This window comes from Leucopleurus acutus (genome assembly GCF_964270905.1).
Source record: "Leucopleurus acutus genome assembly, chromosome: 4".
Lineage (NCBI taxonomy): Eukaryota > Metazoa > Chordata > Mammalia > Artiodactyla > Delphinidae > Leucopleurus > Leucopleurus acutus.
The window spans coordinates 72,522,266-72,534,362 of record NC_139146.1 but is presented as its reverse complement, the minus strand read 5'-3'; positions in this window follow the sequence as shown (position 1 = coordinate 72,534,362).

Below are 12,097 nucleotides of genomic sequence, written 5' to 3'. Positions count from 1 at the left end.
TTTCTAATGCAGACACTTAAAAGCAGCCCTATTCACCTCCTAAAAAGGTAATGCAGATTCCTCCAGTAAAGGGGCGTGTCAATATGTATTGAATTCTTGCGCATGGCAAACAACAAAAATTTATTTTAAAGTAGTTTATACTTAATATTAACTAAAAGTCTTGAGCCTGAGTCTGTGTTTTCACTGAAGAAAAAGCACTGCCAAGAAGGGGGGGGGGGGAAGGCAGACGAGGATTGCGAAAATACTTAGACCTGTAGATACCTGCATTTTCATGTACCACTGTGAAACTTGGTAGAAAATAACAAATGTTGGCGAGAAGCTGGAGAAACTGGCACGCTTGTGCGTTGCTGGTGGATGTAAAATGGTGTAGCTGCCATGGAACAGTTTGCTCGTCAAAAAAGTAGTTACCATATGATCCCGCAACTCTGCTTCTTGGTATATAACCAAAATTGAAAGCAGACTGGAGACAACAGCATCCATTCTCTTGTTATATATTTGGGAGTAAACTATTTTGGTATCTTGCATTTGGCCTATCAATTAGAAAAAAGATTTTGAACTAGCTCATTCTAAATATACAGCCAAGCCAGGTGGCAGCTTCCATAATGTCATTAGGATGTATTTTTATCTTAGGTTCTTTGGCGGGGGAGGGGAGGGGTAAATGCTCCCTGCACATCGTTAATGTATTTCAAAGATTATTTGCACTCTTCTGTTTTAATTTTGACTAAGTTTTCATGTGTGGCTTTTGACATCAGATGAGTGGTTGTTGCACGGATATTATTATAACACGTTTCAGCTGGCCACAACAGTGCTTTCAAGGTTGCCAGCTATCTTTGTGAGTAGATATGACAGTTTTTTTTCCAACCATAAAAATGAGTGACCATAATTTAGAGCAAAGAATGCACATTAAACTTTGTGTAAAGTTAAGTAAATCTGCAAGCGAGACACTTGAAATGTTAAATGTAGTTCATGGTGAAGTAATGTCAAGAGCAAGAGTCTTTGGCATAAAAGGTGCAAAGAAGGCAGAGATGATACCCACGATGATGCAAGAAGTGGCTGGCCAGTCACCACGGGACATATGAAAACTGAGAGGGTCGTAATTTGTTTTGCTCAAATAACCAACTAACTGTAAGAAAAAAACGGGTAAAAATTTAGACCAACTCATTCTGAAAGAAAACTTGCACCTGAAAAAATTTTCTAGCAAGATGATCTCTCCTGCTGTTGTGGTCAGTGATCCTGTAGAGGCCAAACCAAAACAGAGCTTGCACAGGAACCTGCCACTTGGGTGCATATTCAGGGCAGTCCTACAATTTTGTTTCATTGGTTTTGGAGAAGCTAAAATGAGCTGAGCTGCTTCAGACATTCTTCATTGGCTCTGTAGGTTTAAGCCACTTAACAGTGATTTAAGCAGAGTGAAACCTGTAGAGTTGAGTGTGCAAGTAGATAGCATGGAGCTAGAAGTTTATTAGGAGGAACCTAGCAAATCATTAGCTCAGAATGAGGAACTCAACATGGGAGCATTTCTATCTTATTTCAAGTTGAGTTCATTTGAATAATCGGGTTACCTGCAGGCTGGGAGTTAAACCTTAGGGAGCTAGAGATCAATGTAACTATGTGGAAACATCTCAAAACATCGTGGCCACTTTTAGGCAGAAATATTCAGACTTGTAATAATGAAACTTTTTTGTTGTGGGAGACGTTGGAAACAGGTATTCAAGTCTGTTAGCAAGAAAGAATCAGAAGAGACTGCAAGGAATGGTGGGCAGTTTATGACACTTTCCTCTTCTACCCCCCCCTCCCCCAAGCCCCCAATCAGGACCTGATTTTGGTCAGAAGTTAATGAAACCTATTCGTTATGTAAATTCCAATTTAAATAAATTTTCAGATATAAACTGTTCAGGTCTGCAACTTGGTATGAAAGGTAGACAAATAGGGCTCAGTTTTGATCCTAACTTCTTTCATCAGAATGAGATTCCATAGGTTGAGAAGTGTTTCAAAAGGCAATACTGTAAATAGCAACATGTAAACAATTGTAAACACAATCTTTTCAACAAGGACTGAGTTTTGACCTTCAGGTTTTCCATGTTTTATTTGACTGAGTGTGATGGTCCCATAAGAACACTGAGTTCAACAAGTGTGAATTTCTTATTCAGAAACTTGGGTCTTTGCCCTAGTTTCCTTACCAGTCTCTAGCATGAAGCTGCCATTATTCAGTATCAGTACTGTTGTAACCTATTCAGTACATCAAAATTCCAATGTATGGATGACAAGTCATAGCCCTGTGGTAGTGACCCTGAGAAAACTAGTTCTATTAGTTAATACTGTTTTTTTTAAAACTCCCAGAAATTCAGTTTTACATTTTGTGGAAACATGAGACAAGTCTGTGTTACCTCTGGGACGCTGCTAGCCAAAGCTGTATGGCCTACAAGGCAAAAATTATATAACCAACATGATTTTTTCCTATTGTTTTAGTTTCGTTACCAGATTTTTACAACTTGAACTTTGGATGGTGTTTTGTACTGTGTAATGAAATTTATTAAAAGTATACATAAATGACACTCCAATAAATCATACATTGATTTCTTATACTTGTTTTGATAATCTGTATTTTATTATGAAGTATTTGCTAATCCTCCATATTTTAGCCACATGCTGATAACTCTTGTGATTCAAATCTAAGTAAATTTTAACTTAATTGCCATACCTCTGAAAATTTTTAAATTGACTAACAGTTAAGATCTACCCTCACCTACCCACCAGTAAGGTACTAGAGAAAACACAGCATAGGAAGTGGTGTGGTGTGGTGTGGTGAGGTTCCAGCTCTGGCTGTATTTCTGATCTTAAGCTTTCCATCAGTATTGGATACCTGAGGCTGCTGTAACAGATTACCGCAAACTTGGTGGCTTACTGAGACAACAGAAATGTATTCTCTCACAATTCTGTGGGCCAGAAGTAAGAAATCAACTCCACTGGATCAAATCAAGTGTATGCTCCCCCAGGAGGCTCTGGGGGGCCGGGAATCAACATGTTCCTCACCCTTCCAGCTTCTGGTGGCTGCCAGCATCCCTCAGCTAGAAGCTGCATCACTCCAATCTCAAAGCCAACATTAAATCTGCTTCTTCACATGGCCTCCTCCTCTGTTCACGGAATCTCCTGCCTGCCCACAGAGATGATCCAGGATAGTTTCCCCATCTCAAGACCCTTAACCTAATCACATCTGCAGCGACCCTCTTTCCAATATGGTAACATTTACAAGTTCGAGAATCTGATCTCTTTGGGGCCTACTACACCATCTCTCTAGGTTTTCCTTCTGTCTTCACCATATAACCTCTAGAACAGTACTGCCAATAAACTTTCTGTAGCAATGGAAATGTCCTGTATCTGCTGTCCAGTACCGTAGCCCCTAGCCACAGGTGGGCTAGGGGCTTGAAACGGGGCTAATGCAACTGGGGGCCTGATTTTTTAATTTTAGTTTTGCCTTAAATAGCCACGTGTGACTAAGAGCTGTCCTACTGGGCAGCGCAGATCTAGTGTTTCTCTAGTTCTAAACTCTGGACTCCAAAGCAGCTAAAGAGGTGTTTTGTCTTTCCTCCAAAGTTTTACCCCCTGGCTATAAAACTGCTCACATCTTTCACCTGCTATTGTTTAGTCTAGTGGACTTCAAGCTTTTTAGCCAAAAGCCTTGTTACTAAAAAAAAAAAAAAATTATCTGGAAAATCAAAGTATGAACAAGACTGTAACTGGCTGAAGTTGGTTAGTGGGAGGGGGAGGATCTGTGGCAGACCCAGGGTCTCCACCTGTCTACCCAGCCCAAGTAACTCCTCAAGGGGCAAAGAACCAACACCAGGACTCAGTGGAGTGGAGCCATTTGTGAAACCAGTGGTCATCCTTGGGATCTTTGCTAGAGCCTTCAGACTTTTGTAGTTAGCATTTGAAGTCACTTCATCTAGGCTTTTAGCCTACCGAATACCGTCTCCACCACCACACTGCTAACTAGTCACAGCACTCAATTAAGGAAGCATCACAAGCCTTTACACTGGAGGCCTCCGTCAATGGACCAGTCGCAATCACATCCACTGATCTGCTATGTTCATGGATGTGTTCACCTAGAATAGTACCTGGCCCTAGGAGGTGCTGTATCGTTTTTTATGAACATTAAAGCCAGCATTTTAGTACCATATAAATATCAAATATCAGCATTTTCATTTTGATTCAATATTACAGCGATCATACGGTATTGTCAAAATGGCCCTATAGCACTACTAAGTGCTAACTACTCACCAGGGTATTTTTAGTAATTGTCATTATTATCAACTTACAGATAAAGAAACTGAAGTTAAGAAGTAGCTGGTCTAAGATCATACAGGGTGGGGATCTGAATCTAGGCTCTTATTATTGCCACTTCTAAGTAAGCCACCCACTTGAGTGAAATTTATAATTCATTCCAACACAATTAACGATAGTACTAAACTTAATTATAAATGATACTGCTCCTTGTACTATAGTCATCATGGGTTTAGGGCTCAAGTTAAATATCTGAGAACCTATAGTATGCCAGGCACTTGGTTAGACCCCAGGAATATAGTGGGAACCAAGAGGGACTTTATGGGCAGGGGCAATTAGGCAAGCTCACAGGCAACTACAAAATGTGCTTCCAAGTACGATAAGGCCATTACAGGGTGCTACAGAAATCCATAACAAGAGCACTTGGGAGGGAAGACAGTGCTTATAGAAACGTGGGAAAGTGTATGGGTGCATTCTAGGTTAAGTTACAGCATTCAGAGGCCTGAGAGGCCAGAAAGCAAGCTGCCATCTTAGAATGGTCTAAAATATACACCTTAGCCCTGCACACAAACTGCTGTCAGATCCTCCCGTAAGGTCACTTCTCTGCATCTTCACCTTGCTTTCCCCCCAAACCTTTAAACACATCCCTCCCCAGGGCCTTTGCACTTACTTTTCCTCTGCCTGAAATGCTCTTCACCCAAATATATGCAGTTGACCTTTGCACAATGCAGGGGTTAATCTGCATAATTTATAGATGGCCCTCCATGGACTATGTAGTGCTGTAGTACTTACAAATGAAAATTATCTGTGTATGAGTGGACCCATAAAGTTCAAATCCATGTTGCTCAAGGATCAACTGTATATAACCACATTATCTCCCGCAGCTCTTTCAGGTCTTCTGTAGTTAGTCATTCTCCGACCAGCTCCATCTGAAATTATCATGTCCTCCACTCAGTGCATATACACGCCCTTCCTATTTCCCTTATCTTGTTTTCCCTCTAGCAATTACACTAACATTTGTTCAATAAATTTTCTATATTAGGAAGCTAGATTTTACAGAATAATATGGAATATAAAAAGAAATGACGTTTAAAAAGAGGCTAAAACAATATTTTGAAATAAGCATTAAAAATGAACCCAAGGTGAATACCTTTAAGACTTCTGGAAAATGAGGTATTTGTAAACATTCAGAGCTGATCAACAGGAGTAACTCCTAGCACACACTGGGCTGTTAATCTTGCTACACTGACACATTTCTTCCCATATGAAAACTTTCCCGTCACCTCCAATACTTTCAAATTCTAACTATCTAGCATCATTGCGTCCTTTAAATTCCTTTTTACAGCTCATTATGCTACATTCATCAGAAGCATTTAACATGCTGATGGATGCTCCTTTTGTATCAAATTTTGACTTCTTTTAGGTTCAATGTAATTATATACTATAAAGAGCTTATGTTCTCAACAGTAAGTCTCTGGTCCTTAACACTCCCCGCCCCCAAACTGACCTAATCCCCATCTGAATACTTCTACCGTTTAACCAGGACACTAAATCTCAAGAGATAAGTGACTTTTCATAGTTTACATAGCCAAAAAGGTACATATGAGGCTCCCTGTTCAGGGCTAGGCATATGTGATGGAATCTCAATTCACTACCTGAACTACTGCTTCATCTGTAATTTTACAGTATCCACTTCACAGAGTTGTGGGAGTTAAACCACCAGCACTACCCCACTGCCCTAAACTCCCAAGCCAGTGCAGATACATGGTTGCTACAAGTTATGTGAGAATAGTTGACCTCATTGGAGGCACTTGTGTGTTGTCAACTGCAGAGTGATAGTTGGTTTAAGTCAGCTAAAATACCAGTGTCAGGGCATTCCAGCTTCACTGGCTTGTACTTGTAGTCTTCAACCTATAAAAAGAAAAGTTTTAAAATTACCTTTCTGGATAGAGAAAAACAAACAAAAAAACCTTTGAGGTATTCTTTTCAGTTTGTCTCAAAGGATATCCAGAAGAAGCCTTTTGTACACCTGTTCCATCATCTAGATTTTTTTCCACCTTCAGAGATGACCACAAGATCCAAATACTCTATACTGTATGGTATCCCCAGAGGAGTCTAAAAAGCAGGCCTGAAGGTACCGTCAAACCTAAGGATAAGTTTATCACTTTGCTATTAACTGTACAAATATCACTAAGGTGCTAAAACAATGAAAACCTTCTGGTTCAGCTGTGACTCCAGACAGGATCCAAAGAGGAGTTCTACAATCTCTTCTCTGGGTTTTATGGAGACTTTCTTTACCCTTCTGTGTTAGCCTCTTAAGGCACTGCGTCAACCTTAAAAGGGCACAAGAAAGGGCGATTTGGGTTTTTCACAGGGTTCTCTACGATTTCCTGCGTTCCTCTCGTCAGTGTCCGTGGACCTCAGCAGTTTCTTTAACCGAGTCTGAAAACCCACTAGAAGCAGCTGTTCTGCTTGTGAACGTCCGTTTCCTTTGTTAAAGGAGGGCCGGATTCGGGCCTTTGCACCAAACACGTGCTTGGGAACCCTCCGGTCGCCATTGGCCACGTGCTCGGGCCCGGGTCATTTCACCTCACTCAAGGACGGGGACATACCTGCGTTTAGAACTCATACCGCTGCACCCACAGTCGTTGGAGACAAACTCCCCAGGCTCACGGTCGGTCCGAGACCCGCTGTTGCCGCCGCCGCTGGGCCTGGCCCGAAACCGCTGCAAAGTAGCCGCGGCTGCGCCCTGGGGAAGCAAAGCGCAAACTTGTTACCGCGCCCGGGCCTGGCCGCCGGTAAGCCTCGGGGCGGCTCGGCGCGGCGCGTGTGCCTAGCGCGGCCCCGAGACGGGCACGGTCGCCCGCCCCCCCCAGGCCGCCGAGGGCTGCTCTACCCCTGCGTTCTGGCCGCCGGGAACAGTGGAGCTCCGGGCGGGCAAAGCTCGAGGGGACACGGGGCAAGCCCAGCCCCACCCGGGCCCGGGGACCGGCCGAGTGCCACCCCCCCCGCCCCTTCACTGCGCTGACCCACACTCACCGCTCAATTCAGCAAGACTGAGGGCGATGCGGGCGTGCGGCGCCGAGACATTGCAGTCGGGGCGGGGCGGGGCGGGAAGAGGAGAAGGAGAGGGTAGGGGCGGGGCGGGAGGAGGAGAAGGAGGGGGTAGGGGCGGGGCGGGCAGCCAATCCCCGGGAAGTCTCCGGAGGCGGGTGGTGCGGGTCCGGCCATTGGTGCCCGCGGTCCCTTGCCGGCCGGGGTCTTTCTGGTCTTTCCGTGGCGGGAGCATGAGCTAAGCCTACGCGGAGCAAGCTTCTCGGAAGCTCCAGGAGTCTTGACACCTCCCCAGGCTTTGGCGCTCGTGGATCTGGTTCTCTGAGGCCAACGTGCCTTCCTCTGGACTCTCCTTAGGAGGCTCTAGCCGTTACCGCAGGGCTGAGGCAGGACCCAAGAGGTTCCCCTTCTTACGACTACACAAGTTCAGTATGTGTTTAGAACCTGTCCTGCTAAACTGTAATCTTCGTGAACACTCTCACCCCATGGTCCCTCCTAAATCTGGGAGGACCAGCCTCCTTTCTTCATGCTCTCTGTTCATTCATTCGCAGCGTTCAATAAGTATGTTGGAGGGGTGGGAGTGGCGCGGGGGGGCTATGTTGGGGGTGAGGTGGGAGGGAGGGAGGGAGGCACTATAATCCTTCCCGAGGTGACGGACTCAAACTTGGCAGACGATTAAGTGGGTTTAAATTGGAGTATGTGCTAAAGTGAGGACTTCTATTCCTGTTCTAAGAGTTTACCTTCTGTTAACAAATTTAATCCTCAAAATATTTTTAATCATCCCCACATTATAGGTGGGGAAGCCGAGACATGTCGAGTAACTTTCCAAAGTAACAGAGAAGCTAACAAGTGGTGGATTTTGGATTTGAACCCTAACAGTTTGAAGGCAGAGCCCCTCAAAATGCTATACTACATTGCTCTCCTCAGGTGGGTGGAGTCGGGAGCGAAGGGAAACAAGTGGCCTGCGTTTGATTGGCTGATCAAGGTAGGCATCTCCAGTGGAGTTGGGGGTCTACAGGCACAAAGAACAGCTTATGGTAGAGCCCGGAGGTAGACTGGAAAGCGCTTGACCTGTTAAGGAACCCAGAGTGTAAATGGAACTTACGGATGTAGGAGCAGAGTGGCCTGATAAGAGATTGGGGCTAGACCATGCAGGAGGCCCTGGTGGAGTTTGTGTTTTATGCTGAGAACAATGGAAAGCCGTTCAAGCATTTTATTTTATTTATTTTTTATTAATTTTTTATTGGAGTATAGTTAGTTTACAATGTTGTGTTAGTTTCTGTTGTACAGCAAAGTGAATTAGTTATACATATACATATATCCACTCTTTTTTAGATTCTTTTCCTGTATAGGTCATTACAGAGTATTGCGTAGAGTTCCCTGTGCTATACAGTAGGTCCTTATTAGTTATCTATTTTATATATAGTAGTGTGTAGATGTTCAAGCATTTTAAAATGGAGGATGACAGGACCTGATGCAAGCTGTGGTTTATTAATTTATTTATTTTTGGCTGTGTTGGGTCTTCGTTTCTGTGCAAGGGCTTTCTCTAGTTGCGGCGAGCTGGGGCCACTCTTCATCGCGGTGCGCGGGCCTCTCACTGTCGCGGCCTCTCTTATTGCAGAGCACAGGCTCCAGACGCGCACGCTCAGTAGTTGTGGCTCACGGGCTTTGTTGCTCCGCGGCATGTGGGATCCTCCCAGACCAGGGCTTGAACCCATGTCCCCTGCATTGGCAGGCAGATTCTCAACCACTGCGCCACCAGGGAAGCCCCCAAGCTGTGGTTTAAAGATGTGATTAAGATGATTTGAGGAAAAGAAATGTAATAAAATTTATCAGTAAATCCTAGCAGCCAGTCACTACCTTGCAGATATTCATAAGATCATAGTAAAATGGGTTAAGGTGGCAGAGGGAACACCCGTTCACTGTCCCTTCATCCTTCTTCTCTCAGAGTCTTCCAAACAGAGACTCTGTAGCAGGGAGCAGGCTCTGGATTGCCAAGCTGAGAATAAACAACATGACCCTGGCTGTAGGAAGATAGATGTTCCTCTTCTTTTTTACTGCCTTGCACAGAAACACATTACTCCTTCAGACCTTTTTTTAAAAAAAATTTTTCTGGTTGTGTGGCATGTGAGATCCTAGTTCCCTGACCAGGGATTGAACCCGCGCCCCCTACAATGGAAGCGTGGAGTCTTAACCACTGGACTTCCTGGGAAGTCCCCTTCCTCAGACCTTTTTTAATCCACTTTCTTTTTTCCAATGTAGAAAAGTCCTAATAATAAACCTGAAGCTCTCTTAGTCCCATTTTTGTGGTAAAGCCCAGCTCGTTCATAGTTGATAAATGTCAGAAGAGAGGCTGACATCCATGTATAAAGAAAGAAGTGGTACATGTTAAAAGTGAGATGGATTTAACCAGCAACATGAAAATGACTTGTAATATTTTTGTATTTGTTTTGATATTTGTAATTTTTAATAATTTATTGTTCATTCATTTACTCACTGTTTATATCCCATTTTAGTCCAAAAAGAATATGAATGTAGTTTATAAGACTATATTACAATGATATTTTAAAAACAGTGAGGAAATTGGATTGCAGGAAAAATAAGATAAAAGTCTGGGGCTAGTACACAAAATATAACCCATGAAGCGCTGTACACTTGCTGAAAGAAGGCCAAAAATTTTGCTCTGAGCTGCTTAGCAGTCAATGCGAAAATCAGAAAATGGAAACAAATCAGACACTCAAGAGAAGCACAAAGATTCCGGAAGGAAATTTCCTCCACGGATCTTCATAAAGAGGGCACTGCAACCAACTTCCTCAGTATCAATAACCAAAAAAAAATGTTTGTAATTCACATGTCCGAGATTTCTGACACCCAGGCAGAGGTGATTTCACATACTTAAACTCACTTAAAACAATTTTTCCCCAAGTCCTAATTATCATGTGGCAAGATGGTTATCAGTCAGGCCAGGTGACATCTGAGAAGGAAATTGCATCTGATTATGAAGCAGATAGGCCACACTCCATAAAAATACTGAAATCAGTGATCGAAAACAAGTAGTATGCTCCCATAAGAAAGATATGGCAATTTGGGTTAATCCCTGGTCAAAGATTCAGCATTAAGTTGTGTGTGTGTGTGTGTGTGTGTGTGTGTGTGTGTGTGTGTGTACAGTATTAGATTTTTAAGACAACTAAATCTTTAACAAGATTATAAAATTAGGAACTTCTCAACAATAAAATCCTAAGTCCAGCACAGCACATCAAAGTACAAATTTGTTTTGATGTGAAGTTAATTCATTGCTTAGAGTAAATATCAACTGAATATTCAGTTAACAAGAATTTTATCCTCTTAGAACTTAAAGTGGCCTTTAAAATTTTTTTTTATTCATTTATTTATTGGCTGCATTGGGTCTTCGTTGCTGAGTGTGGGCTTTCTCTAGTTGCGGCGAGCGGGGGCTACTCTTCATTGCGGTGCAGGGGCTTCTCATTGCGGTGGCTTCTCTTGTTGCGGAGCACGGGCTCTAGGTGCGTGGGCTCCAGTAGTTGTGTCACACGGGCTCAGTAGTTGTGGCGCGTGGGCTTAGCTGCTCCGCGGCATGTGGGATCTTCCCGGACCAGGGCTCGAACCCGTGTCCCTTGAATTGGCAGGTGGATTCTTAACCACTGCGACACCAGGGAAGTCCCGCTTTTCTCTTTTCTAAAAATGACCAAGGAACTTTGAGCTCAGTGCCTTTCTAGTCTGTCCATTAATTTCTCTGAGTTTATGGAATTATTCTCAATTCTCCCTCTGACCTTTTCCTGTTGAAAAGCTAAAAAGAACCTGCCTCTAATATTTGCCCTTCAATCTCACCCTAACACTGCAGGTACAACTGAAATTTTTGGAATCACAACACATTAAAATAATCAAGAAGCCCTGAGTTCCTTCATTCTTAAATTTTTATCATTAAAATTCCCAAATATGCCCAATGATAAAATTCAGCAAGTGCCTGTGTATTTATCTTCCAGTCAACAGCTATCAACCAAAACCAGCATTTATTTTGCATACTTCTTCCATCTATCTACCTTTTTTCTTGAAGTATTTTAAAGAAGACCCCCAGATATCATGTTATTTCACCCCTCAATATTTCAGTATTAATCTCAAAAGACATAATCGTACCTGACAACAATGCCAGCATGATTGTTAAGAAAGTAAACAATAATTCCAAATTCATATTCGACTTCCCCCATTGTCTAAAAATGTCTGTTTTACGGTTTGTTAGAATCAAGATTCAAACAAGGTTTACTTATTGTATTTAGTTATGTCTTCAAAGCTTAAGCCTCTTCTGGTGAAGAAAAAAATGTCCTCCTCTTTTCTTTTCTTTTTTTTTTTTTTATTCCAACACCTTTAACTTTTTAAATAACAGTTTTGGAGATATAATTCAGATACCATAAAATTCACCCTTTTAAAGTGTGCAATTCAGTATTTTTTAGTATATTTAGTATATTTAGTATATTTAGTATATTCAGTATATTTTTTAGTATAGAGTTGTACAATCATCACCATTATCTAATTTCAGAACATTTTCATCGCTCCAAAAAGAAACTCTCACCCACTAGCAGCCACTCACTACCTCTCTCCTTCCCACATCCTCTGGCAACCACTAATTTACTTCCTGTCTCCTTGGATTTGCCTATTCTGGACATTTCACATAAATGGGATTGTATAATACAAGATGTGGTCTTTTGTTTCTGGCTTCTTTTACTTAGCATAATGTTTTCAAAGCTAA